The sequence below is a fragment of the Bactrocera neohumeralis genome, chromosome 2 (assembly GCF_024586455.1).
Source record: "Bactrocera neohumeralis isolate Rockhampton chromosome 2, APGP_CSIRO_Bneo_wtdbg2-racon-allhic-juicebox.fasta_v2, whole genome shotgun sequence".
Lineage (NCBI taxonomy): Eukaryota > Metazoa > Arthropoda > Insecta > Diptera > Tephritidae > Bactrocera > Bactrocera neohumeralis.
In genome coordinates this window covers 70,478,162-70,494,638 of record NC_065919.1, presented here as the reverse complement: position 1 = coordinate 70,494,638, position 16,477 = coordinate 70,478,162, and positions in this window count along the sequence as shown.

Sequence of the window (16,477 nt, the reverse complement as noted above, 5' to 3'; positions counted from 1 at the left end):
TCGCGCGAGTTCTTAATATGTACACATGTTCCATTATTTCAGAGTTATTATATTCCTCTAATGTCAGTTCAATGCTCATAAAATATGTAATAAATGCCAACGGTTCTTGCGAGAATCAACATTATGTATATACATACTATATATGTATGTATAAATTACTTTGTATTTTATATCTCCCGAGCTATACATATATACAAGTACATAAATGAAAGAATATTATTTATTATTTGCTCTTGCACTGTCATCTCCGAGTGTCATCGGCGAAAAAGTGTTTGCGGTGCATTAATTCAGTGGCAATGTTCAAGAGATTGTTTGTCCGGAAAGTAATAGGACTGATTTTCTTCCGCCGCGACTGTACTCCGTTCCTAGCTAACGAACGAGCTGCTTGCCGTTGTCTCCGAGCACCTGGAGAGTCAGGACAAACAATTTCACGCGTCGTGTTCTGTGAGTGGTGCAAGGCCGGCATCCCAACGCAGCCGCCCTATAGACCAGATGTAGCCCCTGGACTTTTTTTGTTTCCTTGCCTGAAAAGGCCGATGAAAGGCAAACATTTTGAGACGACAGATGGGATCCAAGCAGCGTCCACCTCGGCTCTCAATGCTATTCCGGAGAATGCCTTTCGTGACGCCTTCAATGCTTGGAAATAGCGAGAGAATAGTAACAATAAAACGTCTCATATTCGGTACATATAATATTTATATAAATAAATATATTCTTGAATGTCAGAAAATATTTTACAGTTATATCTGATCAAATTGGATAGCCTTCAGTACCTTTAGCTAATTTTGTTTTTTTTCGGCTTCAGCTTCGGCTCATTTTTAAACCTCCATCGTTCAGTTAATATCTTTGGAGTGCCTGCTATCCGAACCACTTCACTTTACGATCATCCAAAATTACTTTGTCGACTTTTTTGATATTTTCGTCGGTAACAAAATAAGTTTGAAATACATACATATGTCCTACACCAAAAAAGATACAATAACCAAATTCGCCCAGCACAAGTATAATAAGAACTCCTACGACAGTGTGAAAATGGATGAAATCAGAAGATAACTCCGCTCACTCCCCACATATGGGTACTGTTAAAAACTACTAAACGCGCAAAAAATCAATAACTAAATACGCCAGAGACAATAAATTTTACCTCCGAGATGGTATGAGAGCGCTTAATAGGGTGTGAAAATTGAACGATAAGCATGGCACCGTCTACTTTTTGGTGATATCCCTTATCTCAGAACCCGACCCACCAATTTCGACGAAATTAAGCACATGGCATTATTCGCAAACTTTCATCTCACAGAGCGAAATTGGGCGAAATCGAACAACAACCACGCCTGCTTCTCATAAAGCACAACTTTAAATTATCTTGATTCTTCCACTTTCCTGTACACAAATCAAGAAGCAATTATTATAACGTGATAAAACTTCGCACAACTAATGCCCATAGAGTATGCCACTTCTAGACCAAATATCGTTCAAATCCAACAGAAAGTTTACAAGCCAATAGGTACCGAATATTTGGACCCCAGTATCTATAATTGATTTTTGATCGAAAATGTCGGTCAATGTGAGATATATATAATTGAAATTAAGGGATAATCCTTCTCTGACAATGGTATGTCTGTATGTCCAAAAAGGGTTGCATCGCGCAATAAAAACTCAAGCTTCTTTGCTTGGCTCTTTATTTCAACTGAGCTTGATCTTTAAACCCTGAACAAGGTATATTAAGTTTGTAACACCCAGAAGGAAGCGTCGGAGACCCTATTAAGTATATAAATACACTCAGTCCTTTTTTTACGCGATCTCTTTTTACGCTATTTCACTTTAACGCGGTTATTTTTGCAGCGCAAATTCCTTTTTTTACGCGAATTTCTCACTTTAACGCGATTGCTTTTTTTCGTTTTTTGCTTGGTCTTAAACTTGCAGCTAGCAAATGATACTGATGCCGAACGTGAACGAATTTTTCAAAAAGAATTGAGTCTCTGCATGTTAAGATATAAAGAACTACTACATCGGAATTTATTGGGTCCAAAAAGAAGCATTCAAACAAAATTAACTGAATTTATGGTGCAAACTCAATCGGAGATGCTAAGTCAATCAGAACATCAATCCATAGTTCTTACTATTGATTCTGATACAAATTCTAGTGATATCAGTGCCGGCCATCAAAATAAGCGGCTAAGAATAATTTCCACTACGGATAATGACAGTGATTAAACAGCATTCAACGGTTTTTTTTTTCAATAAATGTACCTATTTTCTATTTTCTTCTCTTTTATATATGGTTTTTGTTTTGTATTTTTTATTTTGATATGAATGAATAAGTCATAAGTCTGAAATTTGAAACTTATTGTATTGTTTTTGAATATTTTTTTGCGCGTATATTTTGTTATACGCGATATTTTTTATATTCGGAACCAATTCGTCAGTTAATATTGGAAAACTAACCATTTTTACGCGATTTTTTTTTACGCGATTAGTGGCAGAACCAAAAATCGCGTAAAAAAAGGACTGAGTGTAAATGATAAGTATGTTGAGCTGAGTCGATTTAGCCAAGTCCGTCCGTCCCGTCCGTTCGTCTGTCTGTCTGTCTGTCTGTATATACGAACTAGTCCCTCAGTTTTTAAGATATCGTTTTGAAATTTTGCAAACGTCATTTTCTCTTTAAGAAACTGCTCATTTGTCGGAACTGCCGATATCGGGCCACTATGACATATAGCTGCCATACAATCTGAACGATCGGAATCAAGGGCTTGTATGGAAAACTTTCGCATTTGACGTGGTATTTAGCTTCGGTGCAACCGAAGTTAACGTTTTTTCTTGTTTTATGTCATATTATAACTTCTTTAACATCATCTTACTTGTTCAGTGGCGCTGCTTTAATATCACAAAAAACAAGAAGCTTATGAATTTTTTTCTTTTTTTCCGCCTTAGCAAAAGTTTCTTATAAAATCTGCGGAACTCCAATTTTTCATAATCCTGCCAACTAATTGTCTGTCAATTCTACGTGCAGTCGCATTCGCTTGAATTCACAGTCGCTTAGAGATACTTCTAACTAAGGTAAGTAAAATGAGGAACAATAAAAGAAACCCCAAATATGATGAACTCATGTTTTTCATGCAAACAATCGAGGAATGCAGTAAGTATGTACCGTGCTTTCCATAAATGAATATTTTTCTTGGTTCACGTATTACCTCCTACTAGTTCTAGGTACTAAACGTCATATGATTCTCTGCCAAAGTTCAGCGATATTCGATTAGAATCCAAATTTGGCCACCAAAATAAGGAGTGGTGCAGAAAACTATATCGAAGGCCTCATTCGGCATCCCAACTCTCGAATAGGAAATTGGAACATGAAAATTTATAGACATAGTGATGGTCTGAACCAGCTCAAAATAAATCTAATTAGATCAGACTATGACCTATTACATAGGTTGACTTCGAGTTGAGAATACCCTCTAGACTTGAATGTATAAGAGGTCGAGTATGGGAGGAGAATAATATCTCAATCTATACCGACGGTTCTAAAATGAACTGCATCTTCCAAGCGGAAGTACTTGGCATATAGAAGGCCTATAAAACTCTACAAAGCAACTACGGGAGCATACATACATATTATAGAGCTACCGTATAGTCAGGCGGAATTGCTAGCCTACTAGCTGTTTGCTCATCGTTAAAGATGAAATCAAAAGTCGACAGCAAGGACGGCTTAAAGCTCACTGACAGGCCAACACTACTTGTCGATAAATTTGCTTTCAAGTCATAGGAACATTTTCAGCAACAAGAAGCAGACGAGTTCATCAGGAGCCTTTTTAGATAAGTTTGATGCGGCGTCAATACCGTGTCCCCTAGAACGATCAAGAGGAAGCAATATCAACAAATAGCTCAGAGCAGATGGAAATCTACAACCTAAGGCGATACAAGTATAATGAAACAGAAAGGACAAGATATGACAAAATAACCACTAAGATTTTATTAAGTAGGTCTAGGAAAAAATTATATGTATGTAGACTTACAGTCTTCATTACGGGGCATTGGCAACACCCTATAATAATGTTTGCCGCAGCTGCAAACTCCAAGGGATTAAGAAAACGGTTCTACGCTTCCTCTACGAGTGCCCAGCTCTATCACGATCTCAAAGTAGAACTCTTACATCAGCTACCAAACCTTGAATATATATCTACAAAAAGCATAATGGAGATAAGCAGGTTCATTAAGCGCAAATTCTCAAAGACAAGTAAGGGAAAAGAAGGCTGCAGCACTAAAATCTCTGTTAGTTTACGCGTGTCAATTTAAGATGCAGATCCACTTTTTGCAATACGACAGAATCGTGTTCATAGCGTAGTCTTATGCAAAACCGACACTATTACCGTCAGTAATTAAATTACTCCAGCTTTGATTATATTTATTCCTTCTTTCCGTTTCTCTCGTTCCCTCTTTTTCCCATTGAGCATTGTTTTCATGTATCGAGCAAATATTCGAGAGATCAACAGAAATAATTCATTTATGCTAATATATAATTAGCACTTATGCGAGAGAATGGGTGAGTGGAGATGAGTAAATAATCTCAGAATGTAAATAAAATGTCGTAAATCCAAAAATTAAATTCTGAGTGTCTCGCAAGTTTGATTAAGGGGTTATGATAGTCTAGATCCCCAATAGAGGTTAGGTACATTGATAACTAGTTCAGTAACTAGTTCGGTCACTGCCTGGTGGCGACACACTCCCGCAGAATGGGACTGACAGATCGAGAAGACTGCAGGATGAGTCTAGAGTAAAGGCACCAAAGAAACAATACTGCTAACGGTATGATACATTGGAGTTGGTATTGATAGTGAGGCGACAGAGTCTGTTCGCATCAAGCTCAGGCATCCTAGAGAATGACAACTCCTCATTAACCTAGTAACTGAACTCCATCTGATATTGCAAAGGATCAAAACTGATCTATACGTGGCTCATTGGCCTACCAGACTAATCCAATTTAACTTATATACTTTATGAATGTTCGTTATTTTCCAAAGTTAATTTAGATACGTTTTAAATTAAAGGTAAAGAGCTTGTTTACGTAGGAGCCTTCTCCTTCCATTTTATGGTAAAAACAGAAACAACGAAGATACAATACCTTTCACTTATACGAAAATTTCGTGAAGATATCTCCACTAATGGAAAAGTTTGCCGTAAAAGTATTGATTCCGATCGGTCCGATATCGCGAGTTCCGACAAATGAGCAGCACCTTGGAAGCAAAAGAACTTGTGCAATATTTCAGATCGATAGCTCAAAAACTGAGAGACTACTTCCGAAAACCAACAACGGAAATCCCTACTTCAACAGAGTGTAAATGATTGAATCAAATTGATATTGAAAGTTTTCAAATTTGTTTTGGATTTTTTAATCCCATTTTAATACTGTGTTTCTATATAATTCCCCTCGCAATCTCACTCCCTTAAGTACATCTAACCGTACTTAGAAGCTGAAATAATATCGTTGTCATATTTCGCAATACAACTCGGTCACTCATGCATTAAATTTACAACTCGCAACGAGCGAACTTTACTTCCCTCTTTCAAGTGCAAGGGAATCAAAAGTTTCAACAAATCGCAAATTCATAATCGAAATTTTGCTTCCGACTTTCTTAATTAGCATTAATTTATTGCTTTTCGTCACTCACCGGAAAATAAGTCAGAAATCGCTGGTGGATTAACACAAGTGCTTGCGATGAAACCAATTTCGTTATTGAAACAATAAAAACGACCTGAACTAAATTTACAAATTTCCTTAAGACACCCGTTTATAACAGATAAAACATAATTGATATGTAATTGCAAATTTGCGTCAAAATGTTTAGCACAGTGGAAGGAAATAAGCACCCACCAACACTTTTATCGAGAACTCGAGCAAGCTGCCCTTCACCGTCGAGTAGCTTACTCAACTTTTCGTCTAAAATATTGCAGTAATATTTGTATGTATTACAAATCATTTAGGTTTTCATAATTTCAGTTGAGCTTTGTTTTCCTCGTTAGCAACTTGGTAATTCAATTGAAGCGCAAAGGCAAATGCTGTTGGATGAAATAAATATTTAGTTCAAATTATTAAAAGGGCACGCTTCAAGGTAATTTATTTAATTATGTGAGTATATGGATACTTGTAAACATATACATATGTAAGTATAAAATGTTATCCTTTTTATGCCGGAAATCTGCCCCCTCAAAATTTCAAGAAAGTATTGTGGTTTAAAAATTCACTTTCGAATATGAAAATTCTTTATTGAGACTATCTCATTAAATGGAACCTTGTACAGCAATTACTCTATAGCATTTAGTTAGAGCTTTCATATAGTGTCATAAATTTATAACGAACCGAAAACATAGTTAGGGGTTTCACATTGTCTCATAAAGTTATAAGCTATAACGATCCGAAAACATAGCGTTCAGAGTTGTATTTGCGTAAACTTATTTTAGTATGCAATCCAACAACAAATTTTTTAAACTAGTACAAAAATTTATGATTTTATGATTTACGATTATTTTATAACACGTTGTGAGTAATCCAAGTGTTGAGAATTGTAATTACGTAAGCTCATTTCTGTATATAATACAAAAATAATTTTTATGACAAGCATTATGATAAGTTGTGAGCGTGAGTTTGGACTAAATGACAATAATTGATATTTTGAAATACCGCAAGCGAGAAAATTTTATATTTTTTCTAGCATGACATTTCGATTGGCTAAACAATAAATTTTTAAATATATTATTTTTATTACAAGCAGAGGCCTTTAATGGTCCACTTTTAGTTGAAAACACATATCTCGAAACCCGCCCAAACCGAGTACAACCAAATTGGGTTGTATAACATTCTACGCATATCCCTATGTTAGAGTGGAAATTGTGTAAAATCGGACTACATTGCACGAGTAGAGCATTTGAGGTATGCCATCTTATGACTAAAAATTGCGTAAATCGAACAAACCATTTTTGCCACTAGGAATTGAATATGTGGACCCAGTTCTTATAATTGACCTTTTACCGAAAATATCTGTCAATGTGTGAGATATATAATTGAAATTAAGAGAGAATTCTTTTCTTCTAATTTCTAGTATGTATGTTTGTGCGGCGTTAACGCCGGTATACCTAATATAAAGATTTTTGAACTTTCCGGGTGACTTTATACCGCATATGCCGACCAATATGTTAGTTATCTTAATAAAATTGTGTTTTTCTTATAAGAGTGCATTTTTGTGATTAAAATGAATAAAATCGGATGAGAACTCTTTTTAGGCCCCATATAACTAACAAGCCTTATGTACTGGAAGGTACTTCCTTGGCTTTAATGGGCTATACCAGTGTGACAATTTCAAAAAATCGATGGCAGCGGTCTAAAGAGCGACCGTTCGCAGATATAAATCTTTAAACACCTTTTTCTCGAAACGACATTTTTCGAAATTGCTGACATCATAACTCAATTGAGCTATCGCTTGCATATATTTACTCTACAATGACTTACGTCCTTTTTGATTGGTTGAAAATTGTCAATTTAGCATTAAAAAACGACCATTTTTACCTAAAAAAAACGATACTTTTTTCTGAACTACGCCATTTTGTTAATTTTGGATATTTTTACAATTATTGTATAGCAAATATCTTCGATTTTAATAACCTTTTTGAATTTTCTTGTTTCAGTTACTCATTTGGCCGGAATCATGTTAGCAGTTGGGGAACTTTTTTTTTGCCACCTTTAAAAACAGCACCTAACTCCGTTATTTTTCAATATTCTTGTAAAAAGAAAACTAAAATATAGCTGAAAATATACTTTTTTATGTTCAACAAATTTTTAAACATTCGATTGAGTACTTTAAAAAAAAAAAAAATCGCTTAATTTTTCATGGGTTCGTATTGCCCCTTAAACAAAATGTTCGGTTATGCCGGAACTTAGCTTTTCCTTACTTTTTCTTGACCTCGTTTTTTGGTTTTTCTTTTAATTTAGTTTTATGTTAAGGCTACAACCGCAACGGAATAAATGCACGTATTAAGGCAATGTTTTTGAAACAAAACAAAATGCAAAACCGAAAGTAAATAAAATGAAACTGGGAAAAGCAAAATAAAAATCACTAACTGTTCTATTCCTTCTGTCTGGTTTTCGCTGAAATATCTTTTGTTTTCTTCGTTTGCCTCATCTTCTCTTTTTAATGGCAATTAAGCGAAGTAAATGCCAACAAATTACGCAACAATTATTACCCAATTGGCTGTAAATGACAGCAGTCTCATTAAAAATTTAACCATAAAATGCAGCAGAACTCGTTGGTGGTTTGACGTATACAGAAAAAGAAAGACCGAGTGAAAATAAGCAGGTGGTCATGCTCACTTGCACTATGTCTTTTCTGAGGATGTGTTACGTAATGACCGATAATACGTTTTAAAGCCAACCGGAAGTTTAAATTTAGAAAATCTTTGTATTAGTTTAATTGGAGATAGGGCAAAGCTGCACGAATGCGGAAATTAACTGGTAGATATGAACTGGTAGGTATTATCACCTCTTTCGCACACAAAGTGGCAATACTGTTTGCATACACTCACACATAGTTGGTCAAACACAAGTGTTAGAAACCGAAATTCTTGGTCGCAATGTCAGCATTGTCATGCTGTGGCCACAAATCTGTCAACCAAGTGTCAAACAACGAGACCCAATGGCATGACTGTGAGCAGCGGTTAGTTACACACTAACAAACACTCAACAGCCAAACATCTGTAATTGTGTGTAAGTGTTTGGGAATTTAATTAAATGACAAATTGCTTGATGACATTGTGGCACTTGAGAGACTTGACTTGAAGGAACTCAGTGTCTAAATTGCAATTTAAGAATGTCTACATGTACTTACACATATGTAATTTCGTATAGTAAATACTGCATCTTAATCGCTTTGAAATATGCATATATACAAGTATATGCTTACATAATTAATCAATAATTTGGTTACCAAATTAAGTGTGAAAATAAACATATGTACGTTATCAGCTTGCGAGTGGAATTTCAGCAGAAATAAATCGATTGTTGCTGTACAACAAATATTCAGCAAGCTCACATTCAAAATGCATTAGTTTTCCTCGTAAATTAAAGCCATTCACATTATTTTGCACTGTGTAACACATAGATAAAGATATATACGGGTGTGTACACATATTAGAGTGGAACAAAAAATATAAGTTCTTCGCTCTTCGGTACTCTGAAAAATAGGTTCATAGACACTTCTAACAAAGCCTCTCCAAACCTTATAGTCTTATATCTTTATCTTATTATCAGATAGAAAAATTCAAAACTTCCAGCTTCTTGAAATTGATCAATTTTGTAGCAAATTGAATGCAAAAAACTCTTGGGTTTTAAAAACTAACTATTTAAATTTATTTTTTTTCGTAATATGCATATGATTTTACATGAATTCAGCAAAAAGTTGATCAAATTGTCACCATGGTAACGTTTACATATCTCTACCAGTTTACTCCGATATTCTACTGGAATTTCGGCATAGTGCGCTGAATGTTGCCTTCAAGCTCCTCAATCGTTGATAAATAATTGACTTAAGCCTTTGACTTAGTACACCAAGAGCAAATAATCTAGAGGCTTGATTTTGAATGAGTCATTTCGCAAAATTAAGGAATCACCAAACTTTGCACGCAATATGTCCATGTTAGGCGTGAAACATGCGGAGGTGCACCACCCTTTTTGAAAATAGAGATTCTCAACATCGATCTCGATAAATTCCGGGAAAAAAGCCAGTCAACATTAATATTGATAGTACCGGCATTTCCTGCCAAACGAAGATTTGGCTCACCCCAGTAGTGAGAATTTTGTTGGTTAACGAAGCCCTTAAGCCAGAAATGGGGCTCATCTGAGATGATAATTTTGTGCGCGCAGATCTCTTACAGTAAGTAGATACCGGAGAATGTGAATTTGCGTAATAATTTTGGTCAATTTCCAAGCTCTGACTATGAAACCATAGTTAAGCCAATAATGTTTATGGTGTCGTTCTGTGGTAGAAGTCTCTTGGAAGAATCACACTTGCTAAGCAACTGGAGCATTTTCAAATAGAGGTCCTAATTGCCACGTGTTGTGCACTAAAGACAACCCAAAAATTAAATTAAATTGCATTCTACACGTTGCACCTGTAGACATAGCTGGTAGCTGCTGGCGGCTAAGGCTGCTATTAGACTTAGGGAAACCGGTTATATGAAGAGCTCTGAGCAGGCTAGATCTTTTCTTGACGGTTTCTTCACGGCTCACACACTTCCGAGTGGCTTAAGACGGGGCGAAGCCGTTGAAAGGAAGGTGCGGTAAGCGTTTCACGGACGGATTGAAGCTAAAAGGGAGAATAGATGGTGGAGTCTTCTGTTTGGAGCTTTCAGATTACCAAATCATTATACCGGCTTTTAAGCGGAGGTGCCTGCCATTAAGGCAACAATCGATATACGGTTGCAGAGTGCAACCTCCTTCAGAGAAGTGTGTATTCGCTCTCACTGCCGAGTGGCTGTAATAGCTTGCTGACTGTCTGCTCAAAACTAGTCCAGGAGTACATGACCTCATTAGCAATAGATTCAGGCAACAGAATCGTCTGAAATTGAAGCTCAGTTCACCGATGTCTGTTTGTGTTCTGGCGTTGAACCATTGAACCGTCACACATAGATCAAAAACCGGACAAAATTGAAAACTACAAACTTTAGCGATGGTACTCAAAATTGTTTGGATCTACAATGAACCCATTAAATGAATGACCTTCAGCCGCTATATTGCCACACAAATCACTTCGTTCAGAACGCACGTGCTTATTCGAGAAACTCTCCATTGTTCTAATTGCAAGTGGTTTTTTTTTAGCGTGAACGGAATTCTTGAAAATATTTTTTATGGATTGACAACATGGTATGTTTTTAATATTAATGATATAAAAATTATTTAGTTAATGTATTTATAACAATCGAATCATATTTTTTTTTTTATTTTTTAGAAATTAGTGTTTTTGTTATAGTGTTGCAGCTATGAATTATTTTTCCTGTAAACAACTTCTAATTAACCTTAAACATTTTCCCCGTCTAAAATTTTGTGGTGTAAGCCACCTTTTCGCCCAAAATTATTCAACTAGGTACCCGATACCAATAGTTGACTTTTGACCGAAAATATCGTCCATTGTGTGAGATATGTGAAATTCACACAGAATCTTTTCTGCAATAGTACATTGTGTCTGCTCAATAAACTAGTACCTAATATAAAGATTTTAGAACTTCTAGGTCACTTTATCTTGGATATATCCGCCAATGTTTGAGTCAAGTCTCAATGAAAATTGCAGAACATATTTTATTAGTATTTTTGCGCCTAAACTAGATACAATGCGCAAAAACTTGACCCCTCCAACACAACCCCCCACCTATATAACTATTGAAGATTTTCGGACAACTTGACCCGATGAGCTGATTGGCTAAATGAAACCGAGGGAACATTTTTTTTGAGTATTTCCACATATATTTGTAGTATGTGGGTTGAGCAAAAATAGATAAAATCTGGTCGGCACTCCTCTCAAATATATTCAATATAAAATGTTGTCTTGTTCTTTTACATGTTTTATTTTCTGATTGCATGCATTTTTATTCATTTTCATTCATAAAATCACTTTAAATAATTTTGTCCGGTTTTTGAGACCAAACCGCGTCAGTAAGCTAAGTAAGCGCTGGTCAAGCTTCTGGACCGGAGCGAGCTGTAAGAGGTCATCATCTTGCCCAACTTCTTCCACACTAAGATTGTAATATTTCGGTCGACACATCTAAGGCGAACCCAGCAAAGTTTCTGGGATAGATATTAACCGCCTTAATACGTTTATCATAAGAACTCTTTTAAGAGTTTTTGGGTAACACAAAGTACGAATTTCTGTCCAAGTGAGATTCAACGATTTTGGATCAACCCCACTACCTAAACTAACCTAACTTAAATGTAAGCAGACATGATGAAATGACAAGTTTTACTGAGCACACTAAGAAAATTTGACACAAATCTGTAAACACACATGGCCGCCACGTGCTATCAATATCATGTCATCCCCATTGGCAGATGCTATATATGTACATGTATATATATGTACATATATACATATGTATATGTACATTTATATGTATGTATGTAATATATATATATTTTTTTATTATTATTTAATTATTTATAACTGTAAAACTTTTGATACTAAAAAAGTTTTTAAAAAAATTAAGTCCAATTTGAAATTTATTTTCCAAAACCGATAATATTCTAAATATTTTCAAAATTCACTTTTTCCTGTTTTGAACACTTCTGCATGTAATTTCAAATTTTTAAACTTCACAGCTGTAAATATAATAAATTAGTGTTTGTACTCGTACATTAAAATAAATTTAGCCAGCAAGTTGTGTGGTCGCTTTAAAATTGTACAACACGGCGAATGAGTAATGTCCGAAGAGAATTCAACGTAGAAGTTCTCTACTTCTTCCTCTTCTATTAATACATCGAAATGTTTTGCAACCGAATAACCTGCACATAACCGGTAACAGAGGCAAAAGGCTACACGCCATTCATGCGCCGCCAGTGGACGTCTGCTTTGCTGCTGCGAATTCTGCTGTCGAAGCTGTCACCGTCTCTGCTACTGCTTCTGCCGCTGTTAATCGAACGCAGCAGCGTTGTCGAACGGCGACGCAAACGCTGATGCCCAAAATGAGTTCAGCTGAGAAAATCGCAATGCGGCAGCCGCTGATAAGAAGCAGCGGAAACATAAACAAACCAGTTTTTGTTGTAAATTGTGTTCACTTTTCTCTATCAACTGAGTTTACTGAGCACCCACAGCGTTGCCATACTGTTATTAACTGCGCTCTCTTGCCGCAATTCGCCGCTACTACAAACACGACAGTGAGAGAAGCTAAAACCAATTCATGAGTAAATAAAAGACCGCATACCATGAGTAAAGACAAATCACACCAGAGCAGGCAACAGTGCTCTAGTGGTACTAACAATGCGCTCAATCGCGGCGAATTGGTTCCATGGTTGTTTGTGGAAATAATTGTTTCGGGAAGGTCATGGCTGTTAGAGTTTCAAGTTTTTTTCTTGTTTCCTTTTTGTTTACTTTCAGTTCCCTTTGCTTCTTTGTGGACTTGCTTTTTTTGTGCTGTTGTCCCTTGTAAGGTTGTCGTTTTATCAAAAGAGACTCCCACATACCTTCTTTAGCACTATTGCTCTACTTAACATTTCTCCGAGTTTGCCCTGAATGAATGCCACTCGCTGCCTTCAACTGTTTCCTTTTAACTGTTTGCATGAAAGAAATGTGGATGAAGCAAGAACATTAGCTTAGATATAGAAAATTACTACACTTTAACTCTTTATTGAATCCGACGCGCCCTTCAACACTTCGCATCCTAGCTTTTAGCTTGCTACGTCACGTGCCATTACTCTTCCGATAACTTCCTATTTAGCCTAAAAACATTGTAACTACGTGCCAACGTACTTCAATTTCAGCCTACGCATTTTGCAACTTAAGGAAAGCATTAACGAAAGAATTTTCTTCCTAAGTGGTTATAATTTATAAGGCATCCAAATACGTGACGAGCTTTGGCATATTTGCTTTTTAGTATCTTCTTAGGAGAGATTTATGCGTTGCCTCATATTGATTGTTAATCTTCGCTTAATGCTTCTTTGACAGTTTGACGGTTTTTGTCTTTCTGGTTTCACCCGGATGCGTATTTGTTAAGCAGAAAAAAAATAAGGAAAGACGTTTTCACTTAAGTTAACTGTAATGTAATTATATAAAAATCATAGTAATGCGTGGTCAACAAATTTAGCGAAATTTTAGTACCAAATGCTTTTCTGGGAAGTGTAATAATGGCAGAGACGTATTGACAAATTTACTGATTGACTGAACAGTTATGATAACAAAAACAGAAAAGAAACAATTCTAATTTACTAATAGTTCACAATTTGAGATTACTACTGATAACTAAGCACCACATCGCGGAAAATAAATGACAATCTTATTCTAAAGCTTACCAAAATGCCAAAAGACTGCGCACCAGTTACTTTCACCGATGAGCAGGTTCAGAATGTTATCAACAATGCAAAATTGTCCAAATCCATTGGCCCTGATGGAATTAACATGCTGATGCTATAGCAAATACGCTTCACGACAGTAAGCTTCCTCATGAAGGTCCTCAACCTATCGCTGACCCATCTTCACATATCAGATTTGTGGAAAATCTGAAAAGTGGACCCAATATTAAACCTATGAAACCCGCCAACAAAGGGGAGTGTTATCATCCGATAACTCTCCTCTACCCAGTAGTGAAGGCCTTGCTAGTCCCAACCTTCACATACTACCTGAGTCTAGCAAATCACCAACATGGCTTCCAAAAAGTGCACAGCACCACCACAGCACTTAGCGTCATAAACGCACATATAGTTCATTGCCTCAACCGAAAATCACCTTGCAAGAGGACGATTCTCGTAGCATTGGACACAGTCAACCACACAACGCTTTTTGAGGACATTATAAAATCTACGCTACTTCCAAAACTAAATAGGAGGACTATAGTCTATCTGAGCGCTCGACAATCATCCGTACTGTTACGAGGTAAAAACTCTAAATTGAGAAAAATTAAACAAGGTGTTCCGCTGAGTGGTGCCTTCTCCCCATTGCTCTTTAACTTTTACATCTCGAAACTTCCAAGCCATAAACACCTTCACCGACTCCCTCTTAGTGAATGGCGTACTTGGAGCCAAACCATTACCCACTGCAGACGATGAGCTCGAGTTGTCGCGAGAATCAAGAGTGATCCTTGCGCAGCTTCGTTCTGAATACTGTAGTAGATTAAACTTCTGTTTTCCATAATCGACCCCGACATATCAAATATATGTCCAGCATGCAATGAGTCCCTGTTTGCAGGCCCTACAAACCCTACACATCGGACACCCCTATTCCTATATTCCAAGAAATTAGTAGCTTCTTGAAGAGAAAGGACGTGTGCAAAATTTCAGATCGATATCTCAAAAGACGAAAGGGCTGATTCGTGTATATACAGACAGACGAACAGACATCAAAAAGACATTCGAATAACGATAAAATACCTTGAGCCCGACACAAGTTTATTGAGGCGGCTCATATCAATTCCAGCCAATGCTGCAACCCCAATCTGGTGAAAGCCGGACAATGGGTGGAAAGTGCTTAGATGTTTCTATCTCTTCTTGCAATTTTAACAAGTTACATCCTCCAAAACCTTTGAGTGCCAATAGGACAGTATTCAAATAGGACGCCTATTATTGCGGTAATGTGAGCCTTGATAAGAGCTAACAGTTTAATAGAGCTTTTACTTTCCACTGTGCGCCAGAAAGCTTTCGCACCCCTACAACAGCAGGTTGCTGAGCAACACTTAATGAGCTCGCGCGAAGCCCATAAGTGCAGCACCCCAATACACGAAGACACGGTAACCCTTGCTCCTTCCTAACTTAATGGAATTTACCTTTTCTTGAAAACTTATCGGCTTTACAATTTGCGACGATTCCGCTGTGGCCAGGCAACCCAAACAAGTTTAATATGGAAGTAGCTTGATGCTGCTGTTGATAAGGTCAGCCATTCTTTGACTAGCTTCGAGCTTGATGTCAGCGAACTCAAGGCCATACAAGTCAAGGGTAGCCTCTGCTATCGGAGTGGATGCATACTTCCTTAAAAGAAGCCGCAATTCGTAGAAGTACAACTGCTGCTTCCTGGATGGTTGCCACTTCTGCTTTAACTATGGTACAGTGGTCTGGTAGTCTGAAACAAGAGTTGATAACAATATCCACGCTCTCCACCATTTAGAATGGTAACATGCATTATAAATTATCAATTAGTTATTGACTTACCAATACCACAGAATGTTACTTATTTAACCTTTAATGTAAAGTTAATTCATAAACAACCTCTGACATTGCTACCAAATAGAATATCAACACGTTTATGCCTCGCACTTGATCCCGCCTTGATCCCATTTTTTCAAACCGAATAGATACGGTAACGGTACGGTTAAATAGCTAAGAGTGAATCGATAGTTGGGAAGGGAATAAAATATTATACCACAATCTTTTACTTTTCATATCGCAACCTAATTTAATTAATAAATAAAATCATTTTTATTTACAACTCTTTACTTGCCAACCCTTCTGCTCAGTCCCGACAAGTTTTCATATCAGCCGCGTTAACCACATAATATCCAACACTGACCAAAGTAACTTAATCTCAATAACCCATCGCTGAGTTTAAACGAAACTTTCTTGGATATTGTAAGCAATAACAACAGGCCATAAAGTCACTCTAGACTGTAGAACGCTCACCAAAAATTCGGACATAGGCAAGCCAACCACAAAAATTGTACATCTCTGCCATTCAGATATCTTAGGTTTCGTGAACACTGCAGAGTGCATTGAATGCGTTTACGTGACTAATTGTAAGTA